The sequence below is a fragment of the Protopterus annectens genome, chromosome 16.part0, assembly GCF_019279795.1.
Source record: "Protopterus annectens isolate FY-2018-M chromosome 16.part0, PAN1.0, whole genome shotgun sequence".
Taxonomy (NCBI): Eukaryota; Metazoa; Chordata; order Ceratodontiformes; family Protopteridae; genus Protopterus; species Protopterus annectens.
The window spans coordinates 64334683-64347018 of NC_056750.1; the positions used below are offsets into that span (position 1 = coordinate 64334683).

A 12336-nucleotide genomic window follows, 5' to 3' on the forward strand; every position below is an offset into this window, starting at 1 on the left:
GAATATCTACTGATACCCTACTTGCTGAATAACTACGGATAGCCTCCTCACTGAATAACTACTGAGATACCCTCCTCGCTGAATAACTACCAATAGCCTCCTCAATGAATAACTACTGAGATACCCTTCTCACTGAATAACTACTGATACCCTCCTCATTGAATATCTACTGATACCCTCCTCACTAAATAACTACTGATACCCTCCTTGTTGAATATCTACTGATACCCTCCTCACTGAATAACTACTGATACCCTCCTCAATGAATATCTACTGATACTCTCCTCACTGAATAACTACCGATACCCTCCTCACTGAATATCTACCGATACCCTCCTTACTGAATAATTACTGATACCCTCCTCACTGAATATCTACTGATACCCTCCTCACTGAATATCTACTGATACCCTTCTCACTGAATAACTACTGATACCCTCCTCACTGAATATCTACTGATAACCTCCTCACTGAATAACTACTGATAACCTCCTTACTGAATATCTACTGATACCCTCCTCACTGAATAACTACTGATACCCTCCTCACTGAATATCTACTGATACCCTCCTCACTGAATAACTAATGATACCCTCCTCGCTGAATATCTACTGATAACCTCCTCACAGAATAACTACTGATACCCTCCTCACTAAATATGTACTGATACCCTCCTCACTGAATAACTACTGATACCCTCCTCACTGAATATCTACTGATACCCTCCTCACTGAATAACTACTGATACCCTCCTCACAGAATATCTACTGATACCCTCCTCACTCAATAACTACTGATACTCTCCTCACTGAATATCTACTGATACCCTCCTCACTGAATAACTACTGATACCCTACTCACTGAATATCTACTGATACCCTCCTCACTGAATATCTACTGATACCCTCCTCACTGAATAACTACTGATACCCTCCTCACTGAATATCTACTGATACCCTCCTCACTGAATAACTACCGATCCCCTCCTCACTGAATATCTACTGATACCCTCCTTACTGAATAATTACTGATACCCTCCTCACTGAATAACTACTGATACCCTCCTCACTGAATATCTACTGATACCCTCCTCACTGAATAATTACTGATACCCTCCTCACTGAATATCTACTGATACCCACCTCACTGAATAACTACTGATACCCTCCTCACTGAATATCTACTGATACCCTCCTCATTGAATAATGTGTTGCCTTTTCCTGTCTGCATTCTGATAAACCAGTCAACAACTGAAAACTATATCCCCCTCCACAAAAAATGCATCATAATACCTTTTCTGAAAGGGGCTACATCAAATGAAGGACCAAATTATAAACCCACTGCAATCTTATTGCCTCTTTCAAAAATTCTTGAGAAATGTAGCCATATACAGCTTATGCAACATATAACTAAGAATAACCTCTTGTTATAGGTTAATAGGTAAGTACTAAGGTAGTTGTACTTATGGACCATTTTAAGCCTAGCTAACTTCCCTTCCAAAGGTAAGAATCAAACCCTGTAACTTGTGCTTGTGAGGACCAAACTATAGCACTGCTACTGCTCTTCTTAACTTCACCAACAACCACTTGACTTACTTATAGTCAATCATAGTCTGGCAGTTGGCTTAGAGGATTAAGGAGCTGTTAGCAAGTTGTTTCATTTAATTGAGTGATGCGAGGTTTGATTCTCTCAACATCCATTACCTAACTGTGTGACTCTGAGCAAGTCACGTAACCAGGCACTGGTCCTGGGATGAGTCTGAAAAAGGTCCATGGAGATCAATGCTCTACCCTGGAAAACAAATAAATAAATGAACAAACCCAAACAGGAATGTGGACAACCTAGTTTCCTCTCTATTCCTTAAACTAGCCAAAGCATTCAGTCCCATATCTCACCAAACATTCCTTTCTGAATTTGCTACCCTAGGTCTCATATCTTCTTCCCTCTCCTAGTCCCACAGTTATCTATCCAGTCACCAGCAGGCTGTTAAGTGTCTGAAAAATCTCTTAGTATTTAGACCTGTTTGACTTACTCTTTTTTCAAAGGTCAGTACTTGGCCCACTCTTATTTAACATTTTTGTAAATAAACTCCATGCAGCTACTAATCTTTTTATTTTATACAACATGCCAGTGACTCAGACCTTATTTGCTCTGCTCCATGCATAATAAAATTACAGGAGATCATCCAACAAACCTTTGTTGCCATTAAATCCAGGCTTAAACTCTTAACTTACTTCTCAATCATCCCCAAAAAACAAACATATGTTATTTACCCAAAAAATACGTTAACCAGAAACATGCACTTCGTATAAATTCAAACAATAGCTCTAAAAATAGAAATTGTTAGTCCAACTACATGAATGTCATAATTAAGGACAACATCAAGTCTGATCATCACATTCTTCATTCCATCTAGAAAACTCACTAAAAACTGTTCCCTCTATAGGGTTAAGCAGTTTCTGACAATTACTGCTAGGATTACCTTAGCATTGACGTATCTCCTTCCTTCACTGTTATATGCTTCTCTCAGTCTTACAAATATTTATACTACCAATAGAACTAAACTAGCCTGTTGCTTCTACAAAGCAGCTACATTTGCAACCAACCTCCATAGCAAAACACATCACTGGGGTGTGCTAAAACAATTAAACTGGTTCAGATTCCCACACCAGCTTACCTATTCACAACAAATCACCTCCCACACCCTCCTATATTCACCAGATAAGTGCACAGCATTACAGAATGCTCCATTTACTCCTATCCTACTGGAGACATTCAGTCTAGTAACAAACGCCTACTATGTATCAATAAATCATTCACTACTGTTGAAGATTCTCTATACTCCAACTATGTGTCAAAACTCTAGAACAAAGTTGCCACCTGCTAAAAAACAGACAGAGATAGAAAAAGTACTGCTCAATCCCTTCTCGTTCTTACACTACTTTATGCAACTCTCATCTTGATTACCCTACCATCCACTCAACTCTCACTCTTGGAACAGTGCTATAATAAGGTGGTGAAATTTGCTGCCAGTAATCATTATAGGACATGACACTGTCTGGCCTTAAAATAACTTCAGTGGTTAGTGCTAAGACAGCCTTATACATTCCCAAGAAGTCATGTCCCATGAACTTATCTATTTTTCAGACAAATGCTCTTGTTTGAAAAATATTCTCCAACTTTATAACCCAAGTAGATTCCTGAGATCTACTGACAAAATGTTACTAACTGTTATAAAGTCTGGTGACTCTGTTCTCCTCCATAGTGGCCACATTTTGGAACTCCCTTTCTATCTCTCTCTAAGAAACACAGTAAACACCAACTCTTTTAAGGCACAAAGAAGAGAAGGCCTAAAATATACCTGATTCTGTACATTCACATCTCCTGAATGATAAATGTCATGCCCCCTCTAGCGTCTACTTTTCCCAAGAAATATATACTTAGTTATTTGTCTAATATATCCTCTTTGCCTCTACCCAGCGTCTTCTTCCTTCTGCCCATCCTAAAACATTCTCTGTCTCGCTCCTCTTAATATTAATACTCTTATCCCCTCCTTTTGTTTCTCTTTCTATCAAGTTCTTTTCCAAATGTATTGCATAGCTCTTCAGATACCACTGATATTAATGAATGACACTCTTTTTAAATGTTGAATATTTGCTGATTGCTTGTATACCCCTGTTTACTATGTTCTTTATGTATTTTGTTTCTGGAGCTTTTCTTCCTCAAAAATGCTGCTATTAATTAATACTCTGTTTAAATTGTGTATATGTGTTGATTACTTGTATTCCTCAGTTTACTACTTTATATAACATTGGAATTTTTCTGGAGCTTTTCGCACCAGGCCTCTGCTAAAAAGGGGCAGCTTTCTGCCCAGTCAGACTATCCTAGTAAACAAAATCAATAAATAAAAATATAATAGATATGTGGAGTCCAGTCAGAAATATCCTGAAAGAGCTCACATGCAAGAAGAAACTTCCAAACTGTGCATACACAAGTATAATACAAAAGAAAGATCTCCAGTGGAGCAAGAGATGTCAGATAATGCAGGACCATTCTCCTCTGTATGTAGCATGAACAATTGTGCTTAAAAGTAGGGAGCTGCTGGACATTTGGCCAGAAACGTTAGTACTACTTTAGTGAAAGGGTAGCAGGAATAGCCAAGCCATTTCTAGTGCTGTGAGTTACTGGGATTTATTCTTTAAATACTGTGTGTTTTTTTCACTAATGTGCAGACTCTGGTTTTGAAATTTGTGAAGTTATTAATCTTTTTTTTGTTGTTGTAAATTCAGTGTTTTATTTGTTATGTATATAGTTTATTGGAAGGCTCAGGTTTTGAAATTTGTAAAGTTGTTAATCTTTGTTTTGTAAATTCAATGCTTTGTTATGCATATAGCTTATTAAGCCATGTATCTTATGTGATACTCTCTCCCTACACATCCAATGCTCAATAATTTTCTTATTAGGTGTGTTGCTCATTCAGTGATGTATAGTGTGTTTCTCCAGTGCTAGCTGATTTGTGTTTTATCTCTATTGTAGCATTCTCTGAACTATGTTCTAATTTTCAGTATAAATTTGCTCATTGTGGTCTAGAAGTTAAATAGTTAAATAACTGAACTAATGAAATGTTACAGGATGATGACCAGAAATATCACCTACTGTTATATAACAAAAAAGCAGCTGGCTTTTCTTCAGTTAGTATAGTCCTAATATATGTTTCTTGTCACCAATCTTGAGTCCATCCCACAGTATTACATTATAAGGTGCTTACAAACAACTGATGTATTCCATACACATTATTATCACTCTATACCCCTTAACAGTGGGTGTGCTTGGTGAAGAATACAGTTTGGCACCGATCACAACCTGCCCCATAGATGCTTCAAGGTTATCCGTGACCTGTATAATTTATTCATGAGAGAGAAGTTCTAGGTGGAGATTAGTCAAATAACAAGTTTGCTAAATCTGAACTTATCTAAACAAAGTTACTGAAATGTCAGTTCTCTGAAATGTGGAACACAATAACATGAATACTTTTTTTGTAGGGGAAGAAGGTTTGGCATCTTCTCTGAGACTGCAACTGGAGAGCTTCTACGTATAAGATGGTATGTATGAGTGGCCAGTCCTTAAGGCTTGCTTCCCCACCCCACAAACACAGATGTCATTAGTCTGCAAGGTTAAATATTTCAGTAAACTGCCAAATTAATGGGTTAGTTCTGTTGAAATTTTGATATGGTAGTTTAGCCATCAATATTTGAAAGTGTACCTGGTTGAAGTTCTCCTAGGTTGATATCATCAGGAACGTGCAAATCTGAATAACCCATAAGTTGAGACGCATTTGTAGGCCTTTGTATGCTTATTTATTTACTTGCAATGTTTCTGCAGAAATATGCGCCCAGCAAATTGTGTATACACAATTTATTAACTGTTGTTATGATTATACAGCATAATTATTCCGTGTACTTAGTGGCACTGATACTGTGGCTTGCGAGTAGCCAGTGTTTTATTTCATAATATATGTGGATGGTACTTAATAGAATATGGTCATATTTTATTTATTTTATTATATAGATATATATATATATATATATATATATATATATAGGTTCATGGGTTCATAGGTAGGTACTAGGTTATCGGCCCAAGGGCCTACGTAAGCCTAGCCAGCAAGATTCCATAGCTTACACCACCCAAGAAAGTTATTTTCCTGTGCCACTGTCCAGCAGCGACACAGAAGTGATCCCCAGGGTGTATTTCCTATTTCCCATCCACTCATCAAGATTTTTCTTGAAGAGTGCTAATGAAGAACTTTGCTTGACATAGATGGGTAGCTTGTTCCAGAGTATAGGAAGTCTCTGGGACAGGAATCTATCCCTCCAGTGTGTCCTGTTTATTGTGGTGACAAGGTTTAGGTCCCTAGAGCATGTAGCTCAGAGGGATTGGGATTTCTTTAGGTGTAGCATGTCCAACATCTTTGGGTTTGACATAGATTTATATGTTAGGCAGAGATCATCTTGGAGTAGGCAATATGCTACGGAGTAAAGCTGAAGTTTTTTGAGGCGGTCAGTGTAGGGCATTTGTTTGAGGCCAGTAATCCTCTTTGTGAGGTACTTCTGTGGCCTTTCCAGTTGCTGCAGATGTCTTGTGAGGTACATTCCAAAAGGGGTGTTGTACTCTATAATGGGTCTAATGAGTGACGAGTAGAGGGGAACAATGACCTCTTTTTTCGTGGATGAGAACCCTTTTATGATGAGGTGTGCCACGTAGAAGGACTTCCTGACTACTGTGGTGATGTGACTATCAAAGGAGAGACCACTGTCTACCTGGGTCTCAAGGTCTCTTATCACACATTCAGTGTTAAGTAGATTACTGCCTATATTGTAGTTCATGGGTACAGAGTTTTTACCAAAGGGGATGACACTGCACTTATTGGCATTGAGCTTGAGGCCATGGCTCTGACACCAGGCATCTGTCTCAGTGAGGCCTTTCTGTAGGATGTCCACATCATTTGGGGACTTGACTATGGCTCCTAGTTTGCAGTCATCTGCGAACTTCATTAGCCAGAGGCCTTCTGTGTTAGTCTGTACTTCAAAGAAGTAGATACCAAACAGGAGAAGTCCCAGGACGGAACCCTGTGGTACTCCACTTGTCACTGCTTTGAGGTCAGATTTGGAATCTGCAACTTTTACAGTGTGGGTTCTGTCAGTGAGGCAGTTGGCAACCCATCTTGTGACATTTTATACCTATTTTAGTGAGTTTAGCTATAATTCCAGAATGGGGGATGGTGTTGAAAGCCTTGGTGAGGTCAAGATAGGCTGTGTGAACCACCTTACCCTCATCCACGGCTTTGGTGACTGCCTCAAAGAAGTCGATCAGGTTCAGAAGGCATGATCTGCCTTTCACAAACCCGAACTGGGTGGGATCCAGAGTTTGGAGGTTACCAATGTCTTTGTTTATGAGTTCCATGATGATACGTTCCATGGCCTTGCAGACCAGGCTCGTCAGGCTAATAGGTCGATAGTTCCCAGGATCAGTGATGGCTCCTCCTTTGTGGAGTGGGATAACTGTTGCTGTGCACCATTCAGTGGGCACAAAGCCTGATGTGAGGCTATTATTGAACATGGTGCTTAAGTGGGGAGCCAGTTTGTTCTGAAGTTCATGTAAAACGCAGCCTGGGATGTTGTCTGGTCCCATGGATGCTGTGTTTTTGGCTTTAGAGAGTGCAGCTTTTACCTGCATAGTTGTGATTACATGGACTCTGCATTCCTCCTGTATAGATATGGGCCCTTTAGGGGGTGAGAGGGGGGTAAAGCTAGCACTGAACCTATCTGCCAGGATGTTGGCAATATCAGTTGGTTCTGTAATTTTCATGCCTTTGTGCTCTAACTCAGAGTAGATCTGGGTGTTGCCATCTAGATTCTTGACATAGCTATAGAATGCTTTGTGGTTGTCCTTGGATTTAGTGGTGATTTTGTTTTCATAGCTAGCTTTGGAGGATCTTATAAGGGATCTCAGCTTCTTACTGAGGCTGACCAGGGAGCTCCTCCACTCATGGGATTTTACTCGCTTTTGCAACAGTTTCTTCCTTCTGTTGTACAGTTTGTTTATGGCAGGGGACCACCAGAATGGCTTCCTTTTTTTGGAGGATAGCATCTTGGTTCTGTTTGGGATAGCATGATCCATACACTCATGTAAGTGCTTATAAAGTGCATTTGTGTAGGATTCAGCAGTTGTAATTGTATTGTCCATCTGCATGGGTGTCATGAAGTTCACCACTTCTGTCTTAAGAAGCATGAAGTTGGCTTTGGAGAAATTTTTTACTGTGGTTTCCTTAATGGGGGGTGGGGGCGGGATGTGGATATCAAGGGTGATAAGCTTATGGTCAGATCTGACCGAGGAGTTGACTTCAGGTGTGGAACACCGGTCACTCATGTTGGTAATGACTAGGTCTAGGATATTGTTGCCCCTGGTGGGGGTGTGGATAAGTTGATCTAGGGCACTGGAGTTTATGAATTCCAGAAAGCGTTGAGCTAAGGAGTTGGTACATGAATAGTTTTCCCAGTTAATGGTGGGGTAGTTGAAGTCACCCATTATTAAGGTGTTTGGTTGAACCCTAATATTTTCCAGTACATCAAGAAAAGAGGAGTGGGAATCCTGGGGCATGGTGGGGGATCTGTAGCAAGCTACAATTTGGATTGCAGTTTTGCCCAGAATTAGTTGCACTTGGATAACCTCAGATGCATTATGCTGAGCAACTAGCCTGGAGGTGTGGATATCCTTAATGAATATGGACACACCTCCACTGTTGGTGTTTCGGTCCAGGTTACATGGCCAAAAAGTGTAGTATGAGTTATAGCCTGGTAGTGCAGGGGTGCTCTCTGGAGCCTTGAACCAGGTCTCAGTCACTGCACAGATATTGATGTTCTCCATTTTAAGAAGTGCCTCGAGTGAGTGCATTTTGAGATTTAGACTTCTAGCATTGAGTAGCATTACCCTCAGTTTTTGCTTGCCTGTTCCTGTTATGGTGGTGAATTTGTTATTTGAACTCTGCCTAAAAAAGGCACTATAGGGGCAGCAAGAGCCTTAGCCAGTATCCAGATTCCCAGGGGCAACAGGTGCAGGCCATCTGTGGCAAAGCATCGTGGTCTGTCGACCATGTCATCCTAAGCAGACAGGTACTGGATCCCCTTAGAATGACACCAGAAGCTTAGCCAATTGTTGAAGTCAATCATTTTGTCCATGTACTGTGGCATAATTCTGGGCGATGGCAGAATGCTACTCAGGGCTAGGATCATACCTGCCTGGGCTACAAGATCAGAGAGCTCTTCCATGTCTCTTTTCATGTAGTCCAGGGAGGTACGTCTCAGGTCATTCACACCAATATGGACAATGACAGAGTCATATTTGTACTTGTTGTGGAGTGACCTGAGTGCGTGGGTTATGTGGCAGATCCTGGCACCTGAGAGGCAGCTGACAGTAACCTTCTCCTTGTTTGGCCTGGTGAGTGGGACATCAGTGTGCCTAACTATAATATTTATTTTATTGATTGATTGATTTGTGTTAAATAAAATTAAAAATTCAATACACAGGAGGTTCAGATTCAAAAGTTTACTAGTGTACACCAGGAGGCAAAAAACCATACAAGTACAGAATTTTGTCTGACATGAAACAGGAAGCACACAATTTTATATAGGTTTAACATTTAAGCTATGCCCACCTTACTGACGTGATATGTCACAGGGCATCTACATCACTTTAGCTTACAATTCTTCATTCATTAAGTCTTGCTGAAGCTGTATATTTAAAAAAACTTTTCCTTTAGATACAATACGGCCTTGCTATCCAGCTGGTCAGTCATAATGTCTTTCTGTAAAGTTACTTGTTCAAGGTTTCATATCAGTTCGAATACAATAGCAGCTTCAGTCTTTTAATGCATGTCTTTGTTCTCTATTACACTTCCTCACACAGCTGCGTGCTATCTAAGTAACACATATACAAGGCCAGATCATTCCAACAGGAAAGAACAGAAGATTTCATTATTTCACACATTTAATTTCCTGACCCAGCAGATAATCACTTGTGAAAAGCATAAACATTAAAACTTGCTAAGCTAGCATTCTGCCAGGGTCAGAGATCAGCCTTGCTTCAAGCCACACTGCAGTTTCAAAACTACTTCACATTTAGACATGAATTAATTTTACTACTATATGATTAATAGAATAAAATGCATTATATACTACTTTGCTTTTAAACTAGCATTTCTCATGTATTCAAATACACATTTTTCTAATATTTTCCCCCCTATTAATACTTTTTATTCTATTTTGAAGTATGCATAGTGTCATTTCATCTCCTAGCCTTTTCCACTCAGGATTTTCAGCTAGGTGAGTCATTTAATCTATACTTCAGAAAAAGCGTCATCTGAAATCAATCTTTCAATTTCAATATCTTGGTAGAAAGTTTCAGTAACAGATACATCAACAAAATCTTTGATTAATCTTTTCATGCAGGAAATTCCACAGCAAACACATGCTCCTATTAGGAGTATACCCACACAAATGGCAATTAGAATATTCATTAGGATGGAACCACACCCCCCAAATAGATTCTGGAAAAAGTCCATCAGTGGGTTTGGGCCTGGTTCAGTCATGGCTGATACTTGCTGAATTACCTCTAGGTGGTTATTTATCTCATGACGATTGTCAGGAATAAAAGCACAGCATTCTTCTTTGATAAGCGCGCACGTACCACCTCTCGCCGCTAGGATGAAGTCAAGAGCCATCCGATTTTCTAGCACAACAGTTCTCATTGCATTCATTTCATCAGTCACCAATTCTAGGGTGGAAAAAGTTGCATTACTCATTACTTCGAGAAGTTTCGACAACTTCCTCAGCTCCCAGATCGATTTGACTGCTCCATAGGCTGGGAATATTCCTGCCCAGGATATAACACTGTCACTCAAGTCCATATGAGTCAATTCGCTTTTGTCTTTTACTGAATTATTGTCTTTCCAACCAGCTTCAATCTTCCCAACTGGATTCACAGGTTTCTTAACTGGACCTTCGGATTTTCGAGCTGTTTCTCTTACGTTTTGTATCTTACCCAAAGGTAATTCTGCAGTATGTCTTATTGCCGGAACCAAGTAACCCAAAAAACAACTGCCGGACCAATTCTCAGGTAACCATTTATATACCTTTTTCCCACAAATAAAATAACAGTTTTCTACTTTAGTACTAATACGCATCAGCCCTGCATGAAACATTTTCTGATCTATAACTGACAATTGTTTAAACAAAACTGGATTTTTTTGAATGTCACTCATAGTTGTTTTCAATGAGTTTAAATACGAGTCATAATTAGTATTGCAAAAAGTATTACCATTACTATTCTTAATATAACATCGGTAAGATATGGTTATATTACAATTGCTCCAGCCCACCTGGAGAGTGTCATTTTTATAGAAACATACAACTCCTTTTGTGTGACAGGTAAAAATAAAGCTATTTTGTCCTGTGATCTCACAGTTCCTGTGTCGAAAAGTAAATTCTCCCAAGTCTCATTTATCCCCAAAGGGACAGCGGACATTATCAGTCCTCCATATGCTGTTGGTATAGCTGTACAAACCCAGCAATTTGAAATGTTCATAGTCTCTGCATACACATGTTTCATGGCTAGGTATGTGTTAAAGTTTGGATGCCAGTCTATAGACGTTTCATCACGCCTTCCCACTTTCACTTGTGTGGTTGTGTGTAGGATAAACCACAGCAAGAGGAAAATTGTCACAATTACAGTTAATAAATGTACACACAACAAAATGATTATGCAACATCTCTGGGGTTGATCTAAACTTCTATTCGCTTTGTTTTTGGCCATCTCGGTCTGGTTGTGTATCAGTCACAAAGTTTTCATCAAGTTGAAAGTTCTTTACCGGTTTACAATGCGTCAAATGAACCCAGGACGTCCTCTCAGCCACTCTAACTGCAGTAGGCGTTGCCAACAGAACCTGGTACGGTCCCTCCCACTTTGGACTCGCCCAATTCTTCCTTTTCGTCACTTTCAGCCAGACGTATGTTCCAGGAGCCAAGACTGCTTCCACCGGTCTGTTCTGTTCCTTATCTGAAAAAGAGTTAAACTGCAAAACAGATTTATTTGTTAACAGTTTCCTTATATAACTAGCTAATGAACTGTCAGCCTCTTGCTCTGCAGGCATGAGAGCTTTCCACTGAGGCACATAATATGCTCTCCCAAAAACCATTTCAAAGGGACTCAAACCCTTTACATTTGGAACCGTTCTCATACTCAGCAGTGCTAAAGGCAGACAGTATATCCAATTCTTTTGGGTCTCCTCTACTAGCTTCCTAAGTTTATTCTTTAGGGTACCATTGTACCTTTCCACCAGTCCTGCTAACTGTGGGTGGTAAGCACAATGGTTCTTCAAGGAGATACCAAAAAATCTCCCAAGCTGGTGAATCGTTTGATTCACAAAATGTGTGCCATTGTCACTATAAATCCTCTCCGGAATGCCAAATCTAGGGATTACTTCTTTTATCAGGGCTTTCACCACTGTTGCTGCATCCGGGTTTTTAGTTGGAAAAGCTTCTACCCATTTAGAAAACATGTCTACAATAACTAAACAAAACTTTTTCCCTTCACATTTATTCAATTCTATGAAATCCATACAAATAGTATGGAATGGGTATGGTGGTATAGGGAAACTTCCTTGCTTGGTTTTAAATGCCCCTTGTGCATGATGCTTGTTACAAGTATGACAAGCTGCACAAAATTTTTTTGTGTAATTTGTGTATCCATATGTTTGGAATATTCGATTTACTAACTGTA

At 39.7% G+C, this 12336-nt stretch overlaps 1 protein-coding gene across 1 annotated transcript in view; it reads left to right on the plus strand.

Moving 5' to 3' along the window:
* LOC122790405 (putative P2Y purinoceptor 10) overlaps positions 1-12336 on the plus strand; it is a 253663-nt gene that overhangs the window by 155701 nt on the left and 85626 nt on the right. The window contains exon 2 of the mRNA XM_044057923.1: positions 5043-5102. The gene's annotated coding sequence lies outside the window, so the exon portion shown is untranslated. The remainder of the gene's footprint in view (positions 1-5042; positions 5103-12336) is intronic.